At 44.5% G+C, this 26,217-nt stretch overlaps 1 protein-coding gene across 5 annotated transcripts in view; it reads left to right on the top strand.

The window, feature by feature from the left end:
• The window catches only part of NDST2 (N-deacetylase and N-sulfotransferase 2), a 230,452-nt gene that overhangs the window by 147,956 nt on the left and 56,279 nt on the right, over nucleotides 1–26,217 (top strand). Inside the window, exons 4-5 of one of the 5 annotated variants that reach the window (XM_077822086.1) lie at nucleotides 11,899–11,967; nucleotides 25,447–25,613. The exons of 2 other annotated variants lie outside the window; for them this stretch is intronic. The gene's annotated coding sequence lies outside the window, so the exon portion shown is untranslated. Of the gene's footprint in view, nucleotides 1–11,898; nucleotides 11,968–12,676; nucleotides 12,779–20,854; nucleotides 20,952–25,446; nucleotides 25,614–26,217 lie in introns of those variants that run through there. 2 more of the 5 variants (XM_077822091.1, XM_077822090.1) reach the window with 2 other exon arrangements.

Raw genomic sequence — 26,217 nt, 5'->3', positions numbered from 1 at the left:
ATAAGGGGAAGGGTAAACCCCTTTGAAATTCCTCCTGGCCAGGGGAAAGCTCCTCTCACCTGTAAAGGGTTAAGAAGCTAAAGGTAACCTCGCTGGCACCTGACCAAAATGACCAATGAGGAGACAAGATACTTTCAAAAGCTGGGAGGAGGGAGAGAAACAAAGGGTCTGGGTCTGTCTGTATGCTGCTTTTGCCAGGGACAGAACAGGAATGGAGTCTTAGAACTTTTAGTAAGTAATCTAGCTAGGTATGTGTTAGATTATGATTTCTTTAAATGGCTGAGAAAAGAATTGTGCTGAATAGAATAACTATTTCTGTCTGTGTATCTTTTTTGTAACTTAAGGTTTTGCCTAGAGGGGTTCTCTATGTTTTTGAATCTAATTACCCTGTAAGATATCTACCATCCTGATTTTACAGGGGGGATTTCTTTATTTCTATTTACTTCTATTTTCTATTAAAAGTCTTCTTGTAAAAAACTGAATGCTTTTTCATTGTTCTCAGATCCAAGGGTTTGGGTCTGTGGTCACCTATGCAAATTGGTGAGGCTTTTTACCAAACCTTGTCCAGGAAGTGGGGTGCAGGGTTTTGGGAAGTATTTTGGGGGGAAGGACGCGTCCAAACAGCTCTTCCCCAGTAACCAGTATTAGTTTGGTGGTGGTAGCGGCCATTCCAAGGACAACGGGTGGAATACTTTGTACCTTGGGGAAGTTTTGACCTAAGCTGGTAAAGATAAGCTTAGGAGGTTTTTCATGCAGGTCCCCACATCTGTACCCTAGAGTTCAGAGTGGGGGAGGAACCTTGACAGGCTACATGCAAACACAGAGAATTCCACCGCCATCCCCCTTCTCCTGGCAAATTTCTTGACTTAATTCAAATCCCCAGTCATATTTGGGACTAATGATTTCATCACCCATGGCATGCATGGATGACGTTTAACAGAAATGGGACTAACCCCTTGTCATAAATATAAAGGGAAGGGTAAACACCTTTCTGTATACAATGCTATAAAATCCCTCCAGGCCAGAGGCAATATCCTGTTACCTGTAAAGGGTTAAGAAGCTCAGCTAACCTGGCTGGCACCTGACCCAAAGAACCAATAAGGGGACAAGATACTTTCAAATCTTGGGTGGGGGGAGGGGAAGGTTTTCGTTTGTGCTCTTTTGTTTACGGGGTTGTTCTCTCTTGGGACTGAGAGAGGCCAGACAGAAATCCGTCTTCTCCAACCCATCCTAATCCAAGTCTCCAATTTTGCAACCAGTATAGGTAAGCCAGGCAAGGCGGATTAGTTTATCTTTTGTTTCATGTAAATTTTCCCTGCGTTAAGAGGGAGGTTTATTTCTGCTTTATGTAACTTTAAGGTTTTGCCCAGCTGGGGATCCTCTGTGTTTTGAATCTGAATACCCTGTAAAGTATTTTCCATCCTGATTTTACAGAGATGATTTTTACCTTTCTTTTTTTTTTTAAATAAAATCCTTCTTTTAAGAACCTGACTGATTTTTCCATTGTTCCAAGATCCAGGGGTTTGGATCTTTGATGATTTTGTAACAAATTGGTTAGGATATTATTCTCAAGCCTCCCCAGGAAAGGGGGTGTGTAGGGCTTGGGAGGATACTTTGGGGTAAGATGTCTCCCAGCGGTCTCTTTCCCTGTTCTTTGTTTAAAACGCTTGGTGGTGGCAGCATACTGTTCAAGGACAAGGCAAAGTTTGTACCTTGGGGAAGTTTTTAACCTAAGCTCATAAGAATAAGCTTAGGGGGTCTTTCATGCGCGTCCCCACATCTGTACCCTAGAGTTCAGAGTGGGGAAGGAGCCCTGACACCCCTTACCCACCCATACAGAACAGTGTTTTTAGGTGGCTCGTTACAGTGTTGGATTGATACAGGGAAGGTAATATAAGGTTCTAATTTTAACAATGTGAAATGTACTAGCACAAATATGCTCTTTCCCAGTACAAATTCTCTTCAAATGCTTGTTTTACTTTTGTGTTTTCTGGTCTCCATTTTGAATTCCACATGGTGGGGATGCCAAGGCCATTAGCAGATACATGCTGCCAGGGCTTATAATATCTGTTCCATTAGTTCTTAAAGTTCTAAAACTCCATCCCATTTGTATATTAATAAATCCAAAAATGGAGCCAGAAACACACCAGGCTCTGGAGCAGCTTCTTCCTCTTCTGTTTTTACCACTCATTCTGCAGCAAGCAGTTCTTCCAGGGGGCATCAGAAAGGTCAGAGTATGGCCCCAGGACATGCTGCAGCTGCTCCTGTAGCAGAGCTCTTCTGGGACTGTTTTCATCAGCAGAGTCACTTTATTTGCCTCATTCAGCACCTGCTGCTGGCTACCATTGATTCCCAGGGAGACTTCTGGGGCCAGCAGGACACCATCCCAGCTGGCCTGGTCATTGTGCACAGTTCTTAGGACAGTCCCCAGCTCTCAGTCAAACACATTATAAAATGGGAATGACGTCGGCGAGTTGCCAGAGGTGTAGTTCTGGTCCCTGGTTCTCTGGTACTCGGTCTTGAGCCACTTAATCCGTTCTCTGCAGTGGTAAATTTCCAACACTGCCAGCTTCTTCTCTGTTTGCTGGTATGCCTGGTACTCATACTAAAATCAGTTGTTTGCTTCCCCACACCAGAGGCCTTAGGGACCTGTGTCCAAGCCTGAGTCCAAGAGATTTGAGTGTAGATGGAAGGGGATTTAGTCTTGAGCTTGAATCTGAGCCCGGTCTCACCTTGCAGTGTAGACCTACCCTTAGTCCATCAGTAGCATGCTATGTTAATTTAGGATGGTGTGGAAGAAGTAGGCAGAAGCAGAGCTGTTTGAACAATTGGAATGAAGTGAAAGAAAGTTGTGAGTACAAAGCTGTGACACTTTGATCCAGTAGTTCAGACAGCACTGCAGTGCTGCCATCTTAATTATAATATTGCTGTCATGAACCTCTACCCCATGGCAGAAAGGGAGCTGCCACTCCCTTCCAAGACTCTAGTGCTTGGCTCCTGAGCTTGTTCAGGGTCAGTCTTCGGTTACAGATGGAACAGGGGCTGAAACAAATAAAAGAGAAGAATACTGCAACCATCGTGGGGTTTTCAGCAATCCACGGAGATGCCTCCCCTCCAAATGTAGGAAGAGGAGAGGAGAGAGGACCTTGTAACAGTTTTGGGCTATCATCTTACCCCCACAACCCCGCTTTCCTTTCTACACTGTTCCCTTCTCTTACTGTGAAGTTGGCCTGATCTTTGTTTTATTGACCAGAGGCCTGGTATCTGGTGTCTTTTATTTTCACTGGTCTTGGTTTGCCTCCTTGCTTTCTGCTATAAGGAGACAGCTGGCTGCCTGTCACAGTGCTTCCTGCTATAGAATGGGAGAAGAGGAGGAAAACAATGACAAATACAATCATCAGTTTTAGTGCTTCCTCCTTTGCATTACCCATTTTCATGAACTGGACCATCTGAAGGCTGAAGTCTGGGTAGTGAGGACTCCAGCACAGGTGCACACAAGTGCAGCCACACTGGCTGGAACCTTGCTCAGACCCACCAATTCATGGTCCTCCCCTTTGGCCTGTCAGTGGCCCCACAAATGTTCACCAAGAGCATGTTGGTCACAGCCACCTTCCGTTGCTGGAGGTAGGTGCAGGTATACCTGTATCTTGATGACAGGCTGCTCAAGGGATGTTCCAGGGGCCAAATGGAGCGCCAAGTCAGCTTTGTAAGATCCACCTTTGACAGGTTGGGTCTCCTGCTGAACGAGAGCAAATCAACCCTATCCCCAATGCAGAGGATAGAATTTATTGGAGCAGTGTTGGACTTGGGCCAGGCCAGGGCATCCCTGCCAGAGGATCGGTTTCAGACAATGACAGACATCATTCAAAGCTTCAATCGATACCCCATCACCACAGCAAGGGGTTGCTTTAAACTCCTCCGCCACATGTACATACATGGTACAACATGTGAGTCTGAGATCCCTATTGGCTGGGTCGCAACAGTCTGGACAAGGTAGTCACCCTCCTGGTGGCAATTCTTGAGTCTCTTCACTGGTGGCTCACAGGAGGTGTGCAAGGGAGTCCCCTTTGACAAGCCCCAGCCCTCCCTGTCCCTGGTGACAAATGTGTCAGTGTGGGGATGAGGCGCTCACCGGGGAAAACTGCAGACCCAAGGTCTCTGGTTGCAAGATGAGCTCTCACTCCACATCAACGTCAAGGAGTTGAGAGCGGTCCGACTGGCATGTCAAACCTTCCAGGCCCATTTGCAAGGGAAGTGCATGGGGGTCATGATGGACAACACAACTGCAATGTTTTATATAAACAAGCAGGTGGGGCTCATTCCTCTTCCCTATGTCAGGAAGCCCTCAAGCTGTGGAACTTCTGCATAGCCCACTCCATTCACCTGGAAGTATCTTACCTCCCAGGTTCTCAGAACGAGCTGGCAGACTACATCAGCAGATTCTTCCACAATTTTGAGTGGTCTATCTGCCTGGACGTAGCGCACAACATTTCCCAAAGGCGCGGAGTTCCTCAAATCAAACTGTTTGGTTCAAAGAGCAATAGAAAATGCCCTCGGTTCTGTTGCTTCTGGAATCATGGTCTGGGCTCCCCCGCAGATGCATTTCTCCTCCCCTGGACGGCCCATGTGTTGTATGCGTTCCTGCCATTTCCACTCAACCAGAAGGTCCTGCTCAAGATCCGCAGGGACAAGGCGGCGGTCGTACTGGTAGCACCGGCCTGGCCTCATCAGCACTGGTATACCACACTCCTGGAACTGTTGGTGGATGCTCCAATCTCATTGCCCCTGTTTCCGGACCTGATTACCCAAGATAACGGTCGCTTTCATCATCCCGACCTCGAGTCTCTCCACCTCACTGCTTGGAAGCTTCATGGCTAAATCCAGTGGAGCTCATGTGCTCTGAGCCCTTTAGGGAGGCCTTACTTGGTAGCAGGAAACCATCCACCAGAACCACCTACCTGGCCAAGTTGAAAAGATTTGCAATCTGGTGTTCTCAGGATCTTGCTCCCATGACACAGGCACCCATACTACTCATCTTAGACTACCTACTACACCTGAAACAGCAGGGCCTCTTGGCATCCTCTCTCAAGGTCCACCTGGCAGCCATCTCGGCCTTCCACTTGGGTGCAGCCGGATGTTCAGTCTTCACCAACCCAGTGGCTATACCCGTGGGTTAGACAACCAATCCTGCTGTGGGATCTCAACCTGGTCCTGTCCAGACTAATGGGGCCCCGGTTTGAACTCCTGGCAACTTGTTCATTGTATCTTGAAAGGTTGCCTTCCTAGTTGTCATTAAGCTTCAACGCTCTCCTTGCTGACGTAAAGTCCTAACCTCTGATCCCCCTTATACCATTTTTTCTAAGGACAAGGTGCAACTTAGGCCTCATCCAGCCTTTCTCCCAAAGGTTGTGTCCCAATTCCACACCAATCAAGACATTTTCCTACCAATCTTTTATCCTAAGCCTCATGCGGATAGCCGAGAGCAAAGGCTACACTCCTTGGGATGTTTGAAGAGCGCTTGTCTTTTACATTGAACGCACAAGGCCGTTCTGTAAGTCGAACCAGTTGTTCATGGCGGTTGCAGATAGAATGAAGAGCCTCCCAGTATCATCACAGAGAATTTCATTGTGGATCACGTCCTGTATCCAGGCATGCTACGATCTGGAAAAGGTTCCGGCCCTTGCACTAATGGCACATTCCACAAGAGCGCAGGCCTCCTTGGCAGCCTTCCTGGCCCAGGTCCCAACCCAGGAGATCTGCAGGGCAGTGACGTGGTCCTCGGTTCACACTTTCACCTCTCATTATGCTATTACCCAGCACACCAGGGACAATGTAGCATTCGGCAGAGTGGCGCTCCAGTCAGCGATTCCACGAGTTCCGACCACACCTCCTATTTAGGGCTTGGGAATCACCTAATTGGAATCGACATGAGCAAGCACTCGAAGAAAAAAACGGTTACCTTCTCGTAACTGTTCTTTGAGATGTGTTGCTCTTGTCCGTTCCAAGACCCACCTGCCTTCTCCTGTCACAGTAGCTGGCAAGAAGGAACTGAAGAGGCGGCAGGTCGGCAGAGACCTATATTCACCACCATGAGGGCGCCACTCCAGGGAGCTCCACAGCCGACCTGTCCGGTGCTGCTAGGGGAAAAACCTCCTGATAACTGTGCACGCGGCACGCACGCACCTTGGAATGGAAATGGGCAACGCACCTCGAAGAACAACAGTTACGAGAAGGTGAGTAACCGTTTTTTTCTGAAAGCCTCCTAGACTCTTTGTTTTATTCATGGAACATATGAAGGGAGAGACCATCTCCCAGAGGCTGTCGAAATGGATTTATAGCTTATAGCTGTAGAGATCAGCTATGAGTTCAAAGATATCTAGGTCTCTTTTCTAGATAAGTTTGGATTAAAAAAAACCTTTGACACTGCTTGAAGAATGCCAGACCTCTATTATGCACCCCTCCAGGTTCCCTGCCATCCTCTTCTCCCTCTTCATGTGCATCTTATCCTATTTGATTTCTGTAATGTATAATGTCTATATAGCATTGCCTTGTCTTGTGTTTGTGCTGTTCGATGAGTTGTAAAATTGCACAACTCTGTTGGAGCACCTGCGAAGCATGTGGTATTTAGGAATATATACAAGCTGTAAGTCATTTTCCTTTCTGTACTGTTTTTCTTTAATTTGTTTATTGATTATGGTAATCAGAAAAAACTCCATCGTGTTACTTGGAACATTTTTTCTAGACTGTGATGTTCTCCTGGATCTATTCTTTTTCTATTTAAAAAAAAATAACCCTTCCTTTCTTCTTCCACTTGTGTCTTATCCTCTAACCCCTGTATATTTTTATTGTCCATCTGTTTATTTTTTATATCCTCCTTAAACTGAGGAGACCAGAAGCGTATTTAGTTTCTGTGGTGCAGTTGCTACAGGGCTCTATAAAGTAGCATTGTTACCTCTCTAGTTTTATTTGGGTTGCTTGTCCAGACTAAGGATGAAACACCACTAGTTACCCCTCTCCATTCTGAAAATTTACCATTTATTCCTACCCTTTGTTCCCTGTCTTTTAAAGAGTCCTCAATCCATGAAAGGATCTTCCCTCTTGTCCCATGAAAACTTAATTTACGTAAGAGCCTTTGGTGAGGGACCTTGTCAAAGGCTTTCTGGAAATCTAAGTACACTGTGTCCACTGGACCTCCCTTGTCCACACGTTTGTTGACCCCCTCAAAGAACTCTAATAGATTAGTAAGACATGATCTCCCTTTACAGAAACCATGCTGACTTTTGCGCAACGATTGATGTTCTTCTATGTGTCTGACAGTTTTATTCTTTACGATTGTTTCAACTAATTTGCCCGGTACTGACATTAGACTTACCGGTCTGTAATTGCCAGGATCACCTCTAGAGCCCTTCTTAAATATTGGAGTTCCATTAGCTATCTTCCAGTCATTGGGTACAGTAGCTGATTTAAAGGACAGGTTACAAACCATAGTTCCGCAATTTCACTTTTGAGTTCTTTCAGAACTCTTGGGTGAATGCCATCTGGTCCCGGTGACTTGTTACTGTTAAGTTTCTCAATTAATTTCAAAACCTCCTCTAGTGACACTTTAATCTGTGACAATTCCTCAGATTTGTCACCTACAAAAGATGGCTCAGGTTTGGGACTCTCCCTAACATCCTCAGCCGTGAAGACTGAAGAAAGTATTCATTTAGTTTCTCCGCAATGACTTTGTCATCTTTAAGTGCTCCTTTTGTATCTTGATCGTGCAGGGGCCCTACTGGCTGTTTAGCAGGCCTTCTGCTTCTGATGTACTTAAAAAACATATTGTTATTACCTTTTGAGCTTTTGGCTAGCTGTTCTTCAAACTCCTTCTTGGCTTTCCTTATTACATTTTTACATTTAATTTCATAGAATCATAGAATATAAGGGTTGGAAGGGACCTCAGGAGGTCATCTAGTCTAACCCCCTGCTCAAAGCAGGACCAATTCCCAACTAAATCATCCCAGCCAGGGCTATGTCAAACCTGACCTTAAAAACTTCTAAGGAAGGAGATTCCACCACCTCCCTAGGTAATGCATTTCAGTGTTTCACCACCCTCCTAGTGAAATTTCTTTTCCTAATATCCAACCTAAACCTCCCCCATTGCAACTTGAGACCATTACTCCTCGTTCTGTCATCTGCTACCACTGAGAACAGTCTAGATCCATCCTCTTTGGAACCCCCTTTCAGGTAGTTGAAAGCAGCTATCAATTCCCCCCCTCATTCTTCTCTTCTGCAGACTAAACAATCGCAGTTCCCTCAGCTTCTCCCCATAGGTCATGTGTTCCAGTCCCCTAATCATTTTTGTTGCCCTCCGCTGGACTCCTTCCAATTTTTCCACATCCTTCTTGTAGTGTGGGACCCAAAAGTGGACACAGTACTCCAGATGAGGCCTCACCAATGTCGAATGGAAGGGAACGATCACATCCCTCTATCTGCTGGCAATGCCCCTACTTATACATCCCAAAATGCCATTAGCCTTCTTGGCAACAACGGCACACTGTTGAGTCTCATCCAGCTTCTCGTCCACTGTCACCCCTAGGTCCTTTTCCGCAGAACTGCTGCCTAGCCATTCGGTCCCTAGTCTGTAGCAGTGCATGGGATTCTTCCGTCCTAAGTGCAGGACTCTGCTCTTGTCCTTGTTGTACCTCATCAGATTTCTTTTGGCCCAGTCCTCTAATTTGTCTAGGGCCCTCAAATTTGTCAGTGTTTATGCTCCTTTCTATTTACCTCACTAGGATTTGACTTCCACTTTTTAAAAGATGCCTTTTTATCTCTCACTGCTTCTTTTACATGGTTGTTAAGCCACGGTGGCTTAATTGGGGTATACATTTAAGTTGAGCCTCTGTTATGGTGTCTTTGAAAAGTGTCTGTGCAGCTTGCAGGGATTTCACTCTAGTCACTGTACCTTTTAATTTCTGTTTAACTAACCTCCTCATTTTTGCATAGTTCCCCTTTCTGAAATTAATGCCACAGTGTTGGGCTGTTGAGGTGTTCTTTCCACCACAGAAATGTTAAATGTTGTTATATTATGGTCACTATTTCCAAGCGGTCCTGTTATAGTTACCTCTTAGACCAGATCCTGCGCTCCACTCAGGAGTAGATCGAGGAGTTGCCTCTCCCCTTGTGGGTTCCTGTACCAGCTGCTCCAAGAAGCAGTCATTTAAAGTATCGAGAAATTTTGTCTCTGCATTTTGTCCTGAGTGACATGTACCCAGTCAATGTGGGGATAATTGAAATCCCCCACTATTATTGAGTTCTTTATTTTGATAGCCTCTCTAATCTCCCTTAGCATTTCATTGTCACTATCACTGTCCTGGTCAGGTGGTCAATAATAGATCCCTACTGTTATATTCTTATTAGAGCATGGAATTACTATCCTTAGAGACAGGTTTCAGAGTAACAGCCGTGTTAGTCTGTATTCGCAAAAAGAAAAGGAGTACTTGTGGCACCTTAGAGACTAACCAATTTATTTGAGCATGAGCTTTCGTGAGCTACAGCTCACTTCATCAGATGCATACCGTGGAAACTGCAGCAGACTTTATATATACACAGAGAATATGAAACAATACCTCCTCCCACCCCACTGTCCTGCTGGTAATAGCTTATCTAAAGTAATCATCAGGTTAGGCCATTTCCAGCACAAATCCAGGTTTTCTCACCCTCCACCCCCCCACACAAATTCACTCTCCTGCTGGTGATAGCCCATCCAAAGTGACAACTCTTTACACAATGTGCATGATAATCAAGTTAGGCCATTTCCTGAGTGAGAGAACCTGGATTTGTACAGGAAATGGCCTAACTTGATTATCATGCACATTGTGTAATGATACTGCATTGGAGAAGTGCAGTATCTCCTGGAACATGTCTTCTTTTCTCCATCTTTCTTATCAAGCGGAGACACTCGGCTGGTCACAGAAACACAGATAGCCTTTCACATTTCTATACCCTGAACCCACCTCTGCACTACACAAACCACAGCCACTTACTAGGCGTCTCCTCTACTGCTTCTTGCTTGCGGAAAGCAACTGCTGAGACTAGCTAGACACCTCTAGAGTGCTGAACAGTTCCTGGCTGCCTGCCCCACCAGGCACCCCCGTCGGGAGCTCCACATCATTGTCTAACTCCACCTCTTCATCAGTGACTTTGTGCTCCGGGTTAGGTCCTCTTTCCACTGCTTTCAGGCCAGCCAAAGTATCCACAGGGCTCCTGGTGTTGGAAGAGGGGTCACCACCAAGGATAGCATCCAGCTTCTTATAGAACCGGTAGGTCTTAGGTGCAGCGCCCGAGTGACATTTTGCCTCCCTCGCCTTATGGTACACCTGCCTCAGCTCCTTTATCTTCGCTCTGCATTACAGCATGTCCTGATCATAGCCCTTTTCGCACAAGCCTCGAGAAATCTGCCCGTAGGTATCAAAATTCCTATGGCTCAAGCTGGGACTGCACAGACTTTTCTCCCCAAATACTGAGCAGCTCCAGCACTCCACAGTGGTCCAAGCGGGAGATCATTTGCTGCGATAACCTGCCATGGTCACCTGGGAAGATGTGATGAGCCAATAGGAAATGGAATTTCAAAAATTCCTGGGGCTGCTAAGGGGGAGGGGCTGATGGTTGTTTACTTGGCTGCAGGGCAGCGGGGTTCAAACTGCTGACCAGAACGGTCAGGATCGGCAATGTGGGACACCTGGAGGCCAATTAAAGCGATAAAATCAAGAGTGGTGTCTAGACTGGTACTTTGGTGACAGAAATTTTGCACAAAAAGCCTTATGTCTCTCGTCAGGGTGGTTTTATTTTGTCACCAAAACGGCATTTTCGTCACCAAAAGTCGCATTGCAATGTGTACGCATTTACTATTTTGCCAACGAAAGCTGCCTTTTGTGGACAAAACTCTATAGTGTAGACAAGGCCTTAATTACTCCAGCCGCAAGCAGTGGTAGCTGTGTCGGCAGGGGAAGCTCTCTTCCTAACATAGCGCGGCCCACACCAGCACTTAGGTCGGTGTAACTTATGTCGCTCAGGGGATGGCTTATTCACACCTCTGAGCGACATAATTTATACCAACGTAAGCTGTAGTGTAGACACAGCCAGCCTCTGTTGAGTGCTTTCTCCTTGATCACCCCTTTATTATACACAGAAATTTCCTGAGATTAAATTAGCTTCACAATGCAGCCTCTTATCTTTATTTGTTTGAAAACTGGACTGGTAATCAGGTGGAGAAGGGGTGTAACCTGATCTGGGTTGGTCACACCTGCCCTGATATTTATCCTATGGGTCTGACTCTTTCTTACACATCATCAACATGTATATAACTTGTCATGCCAAGAAAGCCTATTTGAACTGAATTAGGTGTGGCCAAAATAAAAAGGGTGGAGCCTTGAAGATTGATTTACAGACCATGTTAAAGGTAGCACTGTATTTAATGGACAAAATGTGAAAAATCCCATTAGATTTCTTAGCTCTCCCCAGTCTCTTTGCCAGCCTCCCAGCTCACACCACATTCCTCCTCCCCTACTTCCCCCTTTGTTCTTTGTATTTTCCCTGTGACCCCGGGTCCCTTATTTCTTCTGTGTTTGTCATTTCTCAGCTCCTCCTCTATCTGTTCTCACTCTGTGTTCCACAATCCTGCCCACTGAAGTGCAACTGTACTTCACTGCCTGGGAAGCCTGTCCGGTGCCTGCAAGACTTTTCATTGCCTCATTCTGTCCTCATAACTCGGTTACTGTAATGTAATCATTACCTGGGTTCTGGAGAGTGAAGGTGCTCCTGCTAAGCAAATATTTACAAACACTGCTGCGAGCTGACTTCAGGAAAGGAAGAGAGGAGTACCCTTTAAAACCTTGTTTCTCTGATTTAATTTAACAGAGAAAATTGTTTGTGACTTTGAGAGCATAAAATCCAAGGAGCAGCTCCTCTTCTTCGGACTGACTTGAGGTGAGTTTGGAGTCTTTTGACTCACTCTGTGCTGAGACTCTGGTTTGATTAGGGGGCTAAGATAAAGCTACTCAGAATTCCAGTTTTTAAATGTTCTCATGTCAAAATACAAGGTTGAGGACTGGGAGCAGCTTGGGAGTAAGGGGGTTGGATTTGTATTGAGCCAATAAGAATGAAAAGGCACACTTGTAAGTGGTTCTCAGCTAAGCAGAATGGCTTAGAGAGGAAACAGTTTCACATTGTTTGCCCTCAGTAGCACCGTTGTCAGTATGTGATGGGAATAGAGGCAAATTGGGTGAGAAGGGAATTTCTGACAACTCCTGAGCGAGATGGGCATTCTGTATCAGGGCTCTTTACTTGTTGCTAAATGTTTTATTCCAATGGACTTAATACATGCAACCCTTGTGTGCAGAATTCTGGGCAATGTTGTTCAATATCCAGTAACTCTGACTTGGACCAGACAGAATAAGAATTAGAAGGATGGGGGTGGGTGGCTAAAACGTTCCTACGAATTTACAACTGCAAGGCAGATTTCTTACCCCTCCATGGCACCATGCCTAACAGCTGTAAGATCCCTCTTCAGGGACTGTATCTGCTTCTGTGTTTGAACAGGTCCCAGCACAATTGGGCTCCAATCCTGATTTAGACCTCTAGGAGCTACCATAAAAGTAAACAATGGCACTGTGTTCCTCTAAATCCAGTGCTGAAGGGAAGGTCTCATGTTTTCTCTCGAACTTCTGTCTGGAGGGATGATGGGGAAGAGTGATGCTAAAAGAGCCCTGTGATCCATTTCAGTGATGTAGTGGGAGTGGTGAGTTTGTGCCCGGGTGTTGAATTGTAGTACAGTAGCGTTGCACCAGTCCTGTCTTGCAGCTTGATTCAAAGCCTGCTGAAGTCCAATAGAATTCTTTGTTAAAATCAATAGGCTTTGGATCAGGCCTTTGATACTTACAGGTTTTCAAGTGCTATAATACTTGGAAAGTGACAGTCCTATGTTAGTGACCTCATCTGAAACACTGTATGCAATTCTGGTCTCCCATGTGTAGGAAAGATGAATTCAAATTAGAACAGGTGCGAAGAAGGGCTACTAGGCTGATCCGAGGAATGGAAACCCTACCTTATGAGAGGAGACTCAAAGAGCTTGGCTTGTTTAGCCTAGCCAAATGAAGGGTGAGGGGAGATCTGATTGCTCTCTATAAATACATCACAGGGATAAATACCAGGGAGGGAGAGGACAAGAACAAGAAGCAGAACAAGGAGCAATGGTCTCAAGTTGCAGTGGGGGAGGTCTAGGTTGGATATTAGGAAACACTATTTCACTAGGAGGGTGGTGCAGCACTGGAATGGGTTGTTACCTAGGGAGGTGGTGGAATCTCCATCCTTAGAGGTTTTTAAGGCCTGGCTTGACAAAGCCTTGGGTGGGATGATTTAGTTGGTGTTGATCCTGTTTTGAGCAGGGGATTGGACTAGATGACCTCCTGAGGTCTCTTCCAACCCTAATGTTCTATGGTTTATTTAAGTTAAGTGTCAATGTGGACACAAGAACAAATGGCTATAAATTGGCCATCAACAAGTTTAGGCTCACAATTAGATGAAGCAAAAAGAAAAGGAGTAGTTGTGGCACCTTAGAGACTAACCAATTTATTTGAGCATTTGAGTCTCTAAGGTGCCACAAGTACTCCTTTTCTTTTTGCGAATACAGACTAACACGGCTGTTACTCTGAAACCTGTAATTAGATGAAGGTTTCTAACCATGAAAGGAATGAAATTGTGGAACAGCCTTCCAAGGGGAGCAGTGGGGGTAAAAAACCGAACTGGCTTCAAGACTGAGCTTGATAGGTTTATGGAGAAGATGGTATGATGGGACTGCTACAATGGCATGTGGTCAATCAGCAACTGCCAGTAGCAAAAATTCCCAACGGCTCATGATGGGACACTAGATGGGGAGGGCTCCGAGTTACTACAGATGAGGGTGAGGTTCTGTGGCCTGAAATCTGCAGGAAGTCAGACTAGATGATCACCATGATGCCTTCTGACCTTAAAGTCTGTGAGTGGTAGAAGTTCCTATATTCTGTGCTAGAGTAGGAGTAGTTCAGTCATGTCTCGGTGATGCATGTTCCTGTGATCTGTTTAAAACAAGGATCATAAAGCTTTTTTTCTCTGCAGAGGTTCCTAGGTTCTGTGCATGGTGATTTGGTCTTGTGTCTGTGCTGGAGGTGCCTGGATGAAGTGCCCGTTCTTCAGAGTGCATAATGAGTGTTCTCAGCGATAAGGATCTCTCAGATTACTTTAGATGAGTGGATCACAACAGCTTCAGTGCCACTGAAATTTAGAGGGGAACAAAGGGACTATAGCATAATGCTGTTCTGGTCCAATATATGCAGTTAGACTGACTGAAGTGAGAGAAATGAGTAGGCTGGCATGTGGCTGGTATTTACTGCAGAGTTTCAGTGTACAAAAAGTGGGGAGATAGGGAATGGTGGGGTGGTTAAATAAAGCATTTTAATCCATTTGGAAAGTAGCACCAGGGTATTCTCCTCCACTAATTCTGCAGAAGCAGGAGAAAGGCGAGGCCCACACACTGTGGAGTATCTGGGAATCCCTAGCTGCGCACAGCATTTGCCCAGTGGTGTTTTGATTGTAATAGTGGGACTTCGGTACTTCTTTGATACATGTTACTGTCAATTGTGCATGAGCAATCTGTAGGGACCAGTAAGGGAAAAGAGGAAACTTGAACTGTGTAGCAGAGATTCTGGTGCCAGTAATGAATTTCTAGGGGATGGGGAATGGTGGCAGGAGCAGGGTTCCTTTGGCAAATCCCAACACCTCCATGTGAATAAACTGTACAGAGTCTGTGATGGTGGAGGAGGGGCAGAGTGACCCATCAGGCCTCCTTTCTGGGCTAAAATAAGTTTGTGATTCCATAAAAACTTTTGCACTACATTCATAGGTAAGAAAGTGTGTTTTCAATGAGACAGGGAATAAAACTCTCATTAGTGGAGTGCTGTGTACCTAATCATGTGTGGCACATCACTGGAAGAGCAGCAGCAGGAAGAGAAATGTTCTCCTTACAGTTTTGGTGGTGATGATTCTTGAGCTAGGTAGATAATCTTCCGTTATGACACCATTCTCTTCATTGACTTCAAATGCCAACGGGACTGGGGGAAGAGAGGGGTTAGAGGGCACACATTTTTCATGTCCCATCAAAAGTCCAGGGTTAAAGGAAAGCTGCTGTGGAAATTAAGAGCTGTCCTAAATCACTGTATTTAATCATAGGGAGGAAACAGTCATCGTGGCACTGTGCTGCAGAGTACAGCTGGATTGCCAATGCAGAATCCATTTGACAAATGGGGAAGAAGAGACTTTACAAGTTGTTAGTTCTTTTTTGTCTTTGCTGATTTGTCAGTGGACCACTGTTGATCTAGGCTTTGCCTGTGCTGAGCACATGTAAGCTCAACCCTTGTTTTGTTGTTTTGGTTTACAGTGATTTAATCTACTCTACACATGCTCTGCAGGGGGAAACCTAGACCAACAGCACTCCACAGTTACACTGTGACTAGCTGAAAACCAAATACATAATGCCAAAAACTTATTTTACAGCAACCTTGGCAGTCTTTGCTTTCTTGTGCTTTCCAGTGGGATTGCCTGGTTCTATTCTGCACTGTCAGACTGGGTATGCTGTTGGGAAGGCAAAAGAGCAGTTAGTCATAGTTGGAATAAAGGGACTGGCCCACCCACTTCCACTTCTCTTGTATTTTGCCCTTTTCCAGCTCTTGTCTGTGTTTCTTTCTTTGTCCTTCCTGTTGGTTTAAGTAAACAGGTGAACACAATATATATATATTTTTATATATATATATATATATATATATATATATATATATATATATATATATATATATAACAGGACTGTTCGGTGCTGATAAACTGATATAAATAAATCTATCTCAAACTTTTAGCACTTTACAATTTAAAGAAAAGCCAGGCAGGAAGGAGCCATTGTGATCATCTAGTCTGATCTCCTGTATAACACAGGCAATAGAACTTCCCTCAAATAATTCCTAGAGCAGATCTTTTAGAAAAACAGCTAATCTGGATTTAAAAATTGTCAGTGATGGAGAATCCACCATGCCCCTTGGTAAATTGTTCAAATGGTTAATTACTTTCACCAGTAAAAATTTGCACCTTATTTCCAATCTGAATTTGTCTAGCTTCAACTTCCACCTGCTGGATCATTGAAGAGTCCTGTTTCCAGGAGTGTGTCCTCAATCATAATTGGCAAAAACTATCGTTTTGTAGCTTGCCAATCTTGAAGAGCTTCAGTCCAATAATTCAGATGCTCAAGATCTGGTTTTGCCCAAGTAGCAGTCCTTACCTCTGAGCATGTATGCAATATGTCATAATGAAGAGACCCCATTTTACTGGTCTAAAATCATCTTGGGAGCACTTCAGTGGTCCTGTGGGACATGGGATCTCTCTAGTGAGACTAGGTAAATCTCACAAAATTCAGAACAGGCTACCATATCCTGCCTCAGACAAAGAGGGGGAAGAACCAGTGGTTGCTATATGTATATTGTGTTCACCTGTTTACTAAAACCAACAGGAAGGACAAAGAAAGAAACACAGACAAGAGCTGGAAAAGGGCAAAATACAAGAGAAGTGGAAGTGGGTGGGCCAGTCCCTTTATTCCAACTATGACTAACTGCTCTTTTGCCTTCCCAATAGGAGACCCAGTCTGACAGTGCAGAATAGAACCAGGCAATCCCACTGGAAAGCACAAGAAAGCAAAGACTGCCAAGGTTGCTGTAAAATAAGTTTTTGGCATTATGTATTTGGTTTTCAGCTAGTCACAGTGTAACTGTGGAGTGCTGTTGGTCTAGGTTTCCCCCTGCAGAGCATGTGTAGAATAGATTAAATCACTGTTAACCAAAACAACAGAACAAGGGTTGAGCTTACATGTGTTTAGCTCAGGCAAAGCCTAGATCAACAGTGGTCCACTGACAAATCAGTAAAGATAAAACTGAACTAATAACTTGTAAAGTCTCTTCTTCCCCATTCGTCAAATGGATTCTGCATTGGCAATCCAGCTGTACTCTGCAGTACAGTGCCACAGTGACTGTTTCCTTTATTTGTTCACCGTGCAGGTATTTAGACTGTAATCAAGTCACCCCTTACCCTTCTCTTTGTTCAGTTGAATAGATTGAGCTCTTGAGACTATAAGGTTTTTTTTTTTTAAATCCTTTAATCATTCTTATGGCTCTGCTCCAAACCTTCTCCAATTTATCAACATCTTTCTTGAATTGAGGGCACCAGAACTGGACACAGGGTTCCAGCAGCTGCCACATCAGTGCCGAATACAAAGGTAAAATAACCTCTCTACTCCTAATCAAAATTCCCCTGTTTATGCATCCAGGATCACATTACTTGTTATGGCCAGTTTCACAATGATATTCAGCTGATTATCTACCATGACCTCCAAATCTTTTTCAGAATCACTGCTTCCCAAAGTCCGCCATCCTGTAAGTATGGCCGACATTCTTTGTTCCCAGATGTGTACATTTACATTTAGTTGTATTTATGCATGTTGTTTACTTATGCCCAATATCTTACCCACATGGTATCCATAACTAAACCCATGATATACCCCACCCAATTAATTTATGGCACCACCAAGTGGGTGCTGCAGCTTTTCTGGGAGGTTACTAAATCTGAGCTCTGTTGAAGGAAGGGAGGTAATGGATTCCAAAGGTGAGGACCCTGCATGGAAAATGCCATGTCAGCAGCACTCTCTCTCTTAAATACATGAGGTGGTAGTTTGATGTGTGGCCCTCATCACCCTTCTTGCCCTATACTTTGAAATGAATGTACTCTCATGGTTTGGTGCTTACATTGTAAGCTCTTTGGGGTGGGGGCTGTATTTTTGTTGTTTGTGTGTACAGCGCCTAGCACAGTGGTCCTGGTCCTTGACTGAGGCTCCTAGATGCTATGATAACATAAATAATAGAGTATTTGTTACTCCATTCATTGTGGGAGTGCTTTTTGTTCTGAGATAGGGAAGAAGAATGGCACACAGTTACCAGTAAGACAGTTTTCCCTTCTGCTCTCTCATCTGAACGTAATATAGACTTCTCCTTTCTTTCACCTTCTTGCATGGTGTGAAAACAAAGTTGCCATGCTTGTGGAGGTCAGCGCTCATACACATGTTTAGAAAAGTATATTCAGCTCTTCATATTACAGCTTCTGGAATTTGGAATACTGACTGAGGCACTGAGCTTTGCTATGCTGCAAAGATCATCCCAGGGCCATTCTAACAGGCTTGGACATCATCAGTGGCAGAATAGGGATAATTGTGACAGTCTGCTAAAAAGAACCTGTCTATGCACCAGTCATTAAAAGATGAGTGATCTTGTGTCCATTGATTGCATCTTGCTGCAGCCACTACACAACTGCCCCTATCTCAACAGTACAGATCGTACAAATGGAAAACTGATCAGCGTGCTGCTTTCTGTCACACATCACCCACAAGTACTAACGATTGAAGTGATACCTAGGCTATAACAGCCTGTTCAGTGACATGGGGAGAGCACATGAGCCTCCTGGCTCCAGAAGTGATAGTCACCCATCAGACAGGCCCTCTAGTCCAAAGAGGAGTGAGATGGGTTACTTGTAAATTGACCTGAGAGAGGGAAAGAGGTGTTTCCTTAGGAATCTGTGCCTCTTAAACTGGCCCCTTTAATCTCATGTTCGTTACCGTCCATGCTGTCCTAAGAACCACTCTGGGCTTTGTTTTGTTGGGAGTCTCTGCATTCCTAGTCCCCTGATTCCCTGTTCAGTAGGTGACTGAGGGTCTATACTACAAAAATCCCATAACCTGCAGCAGTGAGTGCCAGCCCGAGCGGGAACGACCACATCGCTTTTTTAGCCTCATAGTGCAAGCCCAAGTCAGGTGACCTGGGCTCTGAGACTCACTGTGGCAGGGGATTTTTTTTGCAGTGTAGTTGTACCATGAGAGAGACTCACTCTTCTTTCTCTCTTTTGTTCACAAGAGAGCAAATAGGACATGACTGAGTTTGACTCGTATTGTTGTGGGTGAAACACTCCCCACACAAAATTTCTCATAAACATTCAGTATAGCTGGAAATCTACCAAAATGTCCCACAAAGAGAACAAGCCTATTAGGATTGAGTGGGTAGTATCCACCTATAAGGTGAATAGAAAGCTGGCTAGATTGTCAAGCTCAACGGGTAGTGATCAATGGCTCCATGTCTAGTTGGCAGCCGGTATCAAGTGGAGTGCCCCAAGGGTCGGTCGGTCCTGGGGCTGGTTTTGTTCAATATCTTCATAAATGATCTGGAGGATGGTGTGGATTGCACCCTCAGCAAGTTTGCAGATGACACTAAACTGGGAGGAGCAGTAGATGCGCTGGAGGGTAGGGATAGGATACAGAGGGACCTAGACAAATTGGAGGATTGGGCCAAAAGAAGTCTGATGAGGTTCAACAAGGACAAGTGCAGAGTCCTGCACTTAGGACGGAAGAATCCAAGACACCGCTACAGACTAGGGACCGAATGGCTAGGCAGCAGTTGTGCAGAAAAGGACCTAGGGGTTACAGTGGACGAGAAGCTGGATATGAGTCAACAATGTACCCTTGTTGCGAAGAAAGCCAATGGCGTTTTGGGATGTATAAGTAGGGGCATTGCCAGCAGATCGAGGGACGTGATCATTCCCCTCTATTCGACATTAGTGAGGCCTCATCTGGAGTACTGTGTCCACTTTTGGGTCCCACACTACAAGAAGGATGTGGAAAAACTGGAAAACATCCAGCAGAGGGCAACAAAAATGATTAGGGGACTGGAACACATGACTTATGAGGAGAGGCTGATGGCACTGGGATTGTTTAGTCTGTGGAAGAGAAGAATGAGGGGGGATTTGATAGCTGCTTTCAACTACCTGAAAGGGGGTTCCAAAAAGGATGGATCTAGAATATTCTCAGTGGTAGTGGATGACAGGACAAGGAGTAATGGTCTCAATTTGCAGTGGGGGAGATTTAGGTGGATATTAGGAAAAACTTTTTCATTAGGAGGGCGGTGAAACACTGGAATGCGTTACCTAGGGAGGTTGTGGAATCTCCTTCCTTAGAAGTTTTTGAGGTCAGGCTTGACAAAGCCCTGGCTGGGATGATTTAATTGGGGATCGGCCCTGCTTTGAGCAGGGGTTTGGACTAGATGACCTCCTGAGGTCCCTTCCAACCCTGATATTCTATGATTCTACCTCTGATGTTTGAAGATTGGCAATACTTGTGTGACTTGTCATGCCATTAAAGCATTATTGGATATAATTGTTGTCTTCCCAAGGCCAGGTGGTGCTTGGGACAGTTTCCCTTGATTCTAGAGAGAATTTAGACAGAGAAACTGAGTTCCTCCATTAATCCTTGAACCAAGAAAACCAGACAATGTTGAAGAACCATGGATAAAACACTCACTCCTATCTTTACCCCCTCAAGGCTGGGGGAGAGGATGGGGAATTCCCCCTCCTCCCTCAGCAAGCCCCAGGCAAGTGAATAGGAAGTCCAAGTCTCTGACTTTTTGGGAGGAACTAACAGAACCAGATTCTGCTTTTAATATGGAGGAAGGTGCAAGGAAATCTGATCTATATTTGCACAGTATTCAAGCAGTCTGCCTGAAAGGAAGAATAGAAGATATTTGCTCCTGTGTGAGTTGCCAGGATTATAAGCCCTTGACTAAGATGTGTATAGATGGCACAGCATTGAGGGCAAAAAAGGGAACCCTCAAGGGAAAATCTGGAAACATGGGTTATCCTTCACAGATTTTTTATTTTTAATTTGAAAACCAAATTTATGCTTAAGAATTTAATTTTGCATTTGTCACAGAGAGCGTGTTGAAGACATTGAACTCACCTTAAGCCCTTTCTGTGAGAGAACAGCGGTGGATGCTGATATTTTTCCAAAGAAATGTACATACAAACAGGTTTGCTCCTCACTGTCTCTCACCAGACAGAATGTATTTCAGTTTTCACCACCTGCAGTCCCTGGGACCTATTTCTTAGTCAAGGTTTATGTGACTGGCTGCAGCTAAACCTTCTTGTGTCCTGCTTTGTTCTTGCCTCTCACCTGTAAAATCTAGCAAAACAATTAAGAGTTAGGGGTGGGGCCCTTTGCACAGATAGGACTGGTGTGTGTGTGTATCTGAGAGAGAGAGAGATTCAGTGCCCAATTTTGGCAAATTATTGTAACCTTTGTTTGACTTGCTGTTTGCTCTTGGCTGGTTGTCGTAGCCTAGGCAGGGAAGGCTGTGGATTACAAGTAAAAGTGCCCGAAGCTGAACCAGGAAAACTTCTCAAAGACTGAAACAAAAATAAACATGGGGCTGGCTACAAGTGTAATGATACTGTGTCAGAATCACTAGGGCCCTACTGCACCACAAATACAACCATGTGTAGACAAGGCCAAAATCTGCAGGAGAAAGAAAATTGTCTTATACGAAAGCTCACAAGTTTGTTGTTTGTAGTCTGTCTGATCTCTCTCACCACTCTGATCCCTCACCCTTCTCCTTGAACCTTCCTTACCAGAAGTAGTAGTACTGGTTTTTCTTTTGAGCAAATGGGGAGACTATTCCATTAAAGTATGCTGCCCCGGAGAATAGTGTTCACTCCGGTAGTTCTCCTCAAGACAACATCTAGATGTGGCCTGTGCTCTTACTTCAAAAGGTCTTGTTTAACTTCTGCTTTTTCCCCCCTACAAGTTGTTCCCTTCACAAGTGACAAAGTCAGGAGTCACTGAGCTTCTCTGGTTTTTGTGAGGAAGTGGTGTGTCAAGTGACTCTGACAGACACTTCCGACTTTAAATTGAGAAGGAGCTGATATTCAGTGGTTGAGATTGATTCTTTGTGCAAGGAATGGGATATATTTCCACAAGCTATCCTGTATTCTCTACCACTCCTATGTAGCACATGCCAGTGTGCCATCTTCAATCACTAGCTACCAGGGCTGGATTGGAACCAGTGACTTGAGAGAGAGGTTTCCAGAGCTGTCCTGGGGTCCATCCCAATATGCTGATTGTGGTGTTGCCTTTGAAGCTTGCTGGTGCTCTGACATTCCAGGGAGGGAGACAGGGCAGGAAGAGGCTGTTTGCTTTTCTATTTAAAGTCATTTTAAAAGTCCGGGTAAACAAGTTGCCAATGCCAGCACAGCCCAATTAAGGCTGGGGACATCTGAGAGAGGATTAGCAGGACTCCATGGGGTATGAAGCTGAGATCTTAATCTAGATCTATTAAGAGATTTACTTGGGAGGATGGGGTTTTGCTCCCTTTTGTTTAATTTACTAGGATTGGATTAGCTACAAACAAGGCCACTAACCCCAAACATATTTACCTTGCTGCTGCTTCTGTGCTGATTAAATAAGGACTCTGAAGTTGCAGGCTGGGTCTGCATGCAGGGTTAGCTGCTGTGATGGACTCAGAACTCTCACTGTCCTTCAACGAAACATCCCCACAACTGTGCTGTTGCACAGCAATGAGCCAGAACATGTCAGGTGTACTGTTTGGGGCCATTGTGGTAATATTTTTATAAAGATAATCTTTGCTTGGGTTGGAGGGTTGCAGAGGCCAATAACATCCTCTGTCCTTGCACTCACTGCTGTCAGCTAGAATTTTCAGTTTTAAAGCTCAATATTGGTAGCCAAAGAGAGGGGGATAGATAAGGGTTAAACTAGTTTCATCTCCAGAATGAACACACCTCTTCTGTAGTTCTCAGTGATTCTCCCAAATCACTGCTTCAGTGATTAGAGAAAGGTTTTTGTTTGGCTGGAGTACCAAGCCTGTGAGGAGATTGAGGTTTACTTTCCTCTTCCCCAATGTTACCATAATGTATTATACAGCACTGAGATCCTGCTTCAGCCCTCACTGCAATGATTAAAATACCTGGTTTATCAAAACTCTCCCTCTAGAGGCAGTCGGTCATTTGAGGGTAGCAGAGAAAGCCTATCTTGTAGATCTGAGCTTTCCAAGACTGGCATAGCTATGTCTGTTAGGAGTGTGAAGAGGTGTGGTTCCTAACCGATGCTATGCCAACAAAAGCTACTCGTGTAGTAGGCACAGTTATACTGGCAAAACTGATTTTACGAGTGTAGCCTGTTCTGCTCGTGGTGCATGGTTTTATGAGACTGGTACAAAGCTCAGGTTTGTAGGTATAGTTGTATCCATGACAGGTATAGCAATTGCTTGCAATATCTTTGGGAAATCTTACTTTTATAAGTTTATGTATCATTGTAGGCCAGGGTCTGTGAGAGGTGACCACACCACCTCCAAGAATAATTAACAGTATGGCGTGATTAGACAAATTCATTCAGGTTGTAACACCTTCAGAGAAGTTCCACCACCTGGAGAAACTCAGATGTATGAGTTCAAACTGGATTCTCCAGGGACTGACTCGACAAAGAAGGGGCTTTTGGATAAATGGCCTGAGTTTAAACTGACTCAAGGCCCTTTTTCTGATCTAGTGAATTGACAGGACCTTCTGTCCCAGGAGGCCCAGTCCTTCCTGGGAAGGGTTGGAGGACATTGGCCTACTGAGACCCCGTAAGACGGATAGCTGACCTCTAGTAAGCTTTTAGCCTGCGTAAAGAAACTTTTATTATTTATATGTTTTCTCTGTAATGCTTTCACCTTAAGAATAAATGTGCTTGCTTATAAAGAGCTGCGTGATAACACATAGCTGCTGGCAATTACAGCTGTTCATAGTCTTCAGAGAGAAGGCAAAGATCAGATGCAGGAATATTTAGGCAGTCTGGCTTGCCACAAATATCACAGTGTAGACAGGGAACTGTGCATCCTGAGAAAAATCCCAGTCGGAACGCGGAGAGAGACAGGTCTCTATCCAAGAGAGATGGTGACTGAGGAGCTGGAAGCCTAGAGTTGGTGCTCTCAAGGGACCCTGGAGAGGGAATACAGGTGCATTTGCCCTGAACTGTGACAGCATGCACACTAGTATACCTGTACTCGTAAACCAGTCCTATTGTAGACATAGTGCAGAGTGTTACAGAGAGCCCTCCACCCTATTTTCCTGTAACTTGTCATAGTCTTTGTGACCGTGGAATTTTTCAAAGGAGGTGGTCTCTGAATTGAGGTAGACAAGGTGGTGATTGTGGTGGTAGCAGCACACACTGTGTTTTCCCCGGGCTTTAGTTCAGAGCCCTGAAAGGGGGAGCACCCCATTCCTTGTAGTGAAGGTGTGTGGAAATGTCTCTTTACTGCGCTAGAGCCTGCGGCCTGGGTAGGCAGAGCTAATTGCTTCTCCCAGGACAAGTATCCCTTCAACATCCTGGTATTTACCTGATGCCAAGATCCTGATGTCTAAAGCTGGATAAGGCAGATGGAAAGGTAGTTTAGTGTGCAAACCACCCAAGGATGCGTAATGGTGGTGATGTTGCTGACCTAAATTCCTCTTTACTTGCAGGAAGTATGGGACAACCCAAGTGACAGTTTGGGGGAAAGAGGCTTTCTTTCCAGCATGAGAAGGATCTAGTCTTTGGACGGTAGGCTGGGAATTGTAGTTCCAGCACTGAGCATAAAGTTGGCCATTATGACAGATACACAAGAACATTAAAGGCTTTCTCTAATCTTTTTCGACTGAATAGAATTAAAGAGATGGTTAACGAGTATCCAGCAAACCTGTATCTATATAAATATGTAGGCTTGGGGGAAGTGTACCCAAGAGCTTAAAGAGAACTTATAAAGTAAATCTTGTCTCTTCTGAAAATTATTCCTAAATAGTGTGGAGCCAGGAAAGGTTTGCAGTGAATTTGCTGACTTCCATGCCATTAATGCAGTGCTGAGGGATTTTAACATAATTTTTTTGCATACAATAACTTCGAGGGAAGTAATTCATTAACAGTCACAGGAGATGGGATCAGTGTCTTGAAGCTAAAGATTGAAACATGTTTAGTTAGGTGTAAAGGGAAGTCTCTCCCTCAATGGTTTTATTGCCTCTAATTAACTTTCAAAGTAAAACAACAGTGGTGGTGGCGTATTAGTGAAAACACTTGGAGCACAGTGGCAGTATAGATAGTGTTCACTTTTAGCTGTGGAACACATTTTTTAAAAAGGTTTAGGATATCCTCTTAACTTAATATATTTGTTCCTTTTGAGGGATTGATTCCTTGAGTGCATAGTGTCTTTTATCCATTGCTTGGCAATAACGTCTTCGTAACCTAGATAGTACTTTTCTTTCTGAATGACTCCAGTGTGCTTTTCAAATCTATGTATAAGAATCACTTAACCTGCAATGCCACTGAAATTCACCCACTTCATGGGTAAAACAGCACCCAGCATGGCATTACAACAGCATAGAACAGGAAGTAAAGAATAAAATATATAGTAATAGGTAACCCACTCTGGATTGAATTATAAAACAAACAAACAGAAAATAGTCTGGACCTGATACTAACCTAAACTTTTCTTCATTTAGCTTCAGGCTGTTGCTCTTTGTCCTAGCCAACCGTGAGACAGTGGAAAAGAATCCCAGCAGAGGGGTTCAAGGTGCCATCACTGCACTTTCTTATGATCAACTTAGATACAAGATGCTGGTATGTGTAGAAGAGGGAGACATCCTGCAAAGTCCAAGAATCAGAGCAGGTGACCCAAACAGTCTAACTGGCCTAGTGTCTCTTGCTCTAGCACTGTACGTAGCTGTTGGAAAAGCCTTGAAAGATGCTGTCTTCAGCTAACAGAGGGTGCTTTGCCTAAATCAATCAGGCTTAGGTCTCCTGTGATGTTTTCTTTAACATCCTTTCATAATGTTCCCTGGTTTCTCTGCGTTCTTCTGTTTTCACTTCATTGTAAGATTTTGGTGTCTCATTACTGAACTGTTAGTTTTGTGCTCTCTATCGCTATCAGTTAAACTAACCTCTCTGGAGAGCTATCCCCATGTGTCGTCCTGTCTGAAACCCCCTTGCCCTAATGCTCTGCCTATCAAAGAATAAAACTTTAAGCATATACAGAGCTTTACATCTAGTCATAACCATGCTTTCCTCTAGCACATCCTGCTTCCCCCTGCATTGCTCTAGACTCTTATTTCTAATTCCATTTTAAAATAGAACCCCCTCATATATGAGTCTATCATGGGGCTCAGAGCTTTAGTGAAACACAGTTAGATTTGCGCGTGCACAACCTGTTCCTGTACTGATTTTTTCCCCCACATTTGTTTCTCCCTTTTGGTGCACAAGGAATTGATCCTTTT

The sequence above is a fragment of the Eretmochelys imbricata genome, chromosome 7 (genome assembly GCF_965152235.1).
Source record: "Eretmochelys imbricata isolate rEreImb1 chromosome 7, rEreImb1.hap1, whole genome shotgun sequence".
NCBI classification, from domain to species: Eukaryota; Metazoa; Chordata; order Testudines; family Cheloniidae; genus Eretmochelys; species Eretmochelys imbricata.
Note: the sequence above shows the minus strand (reverse complement) of the source record. Positions and strands in the feature narration are given on the sequence as shown.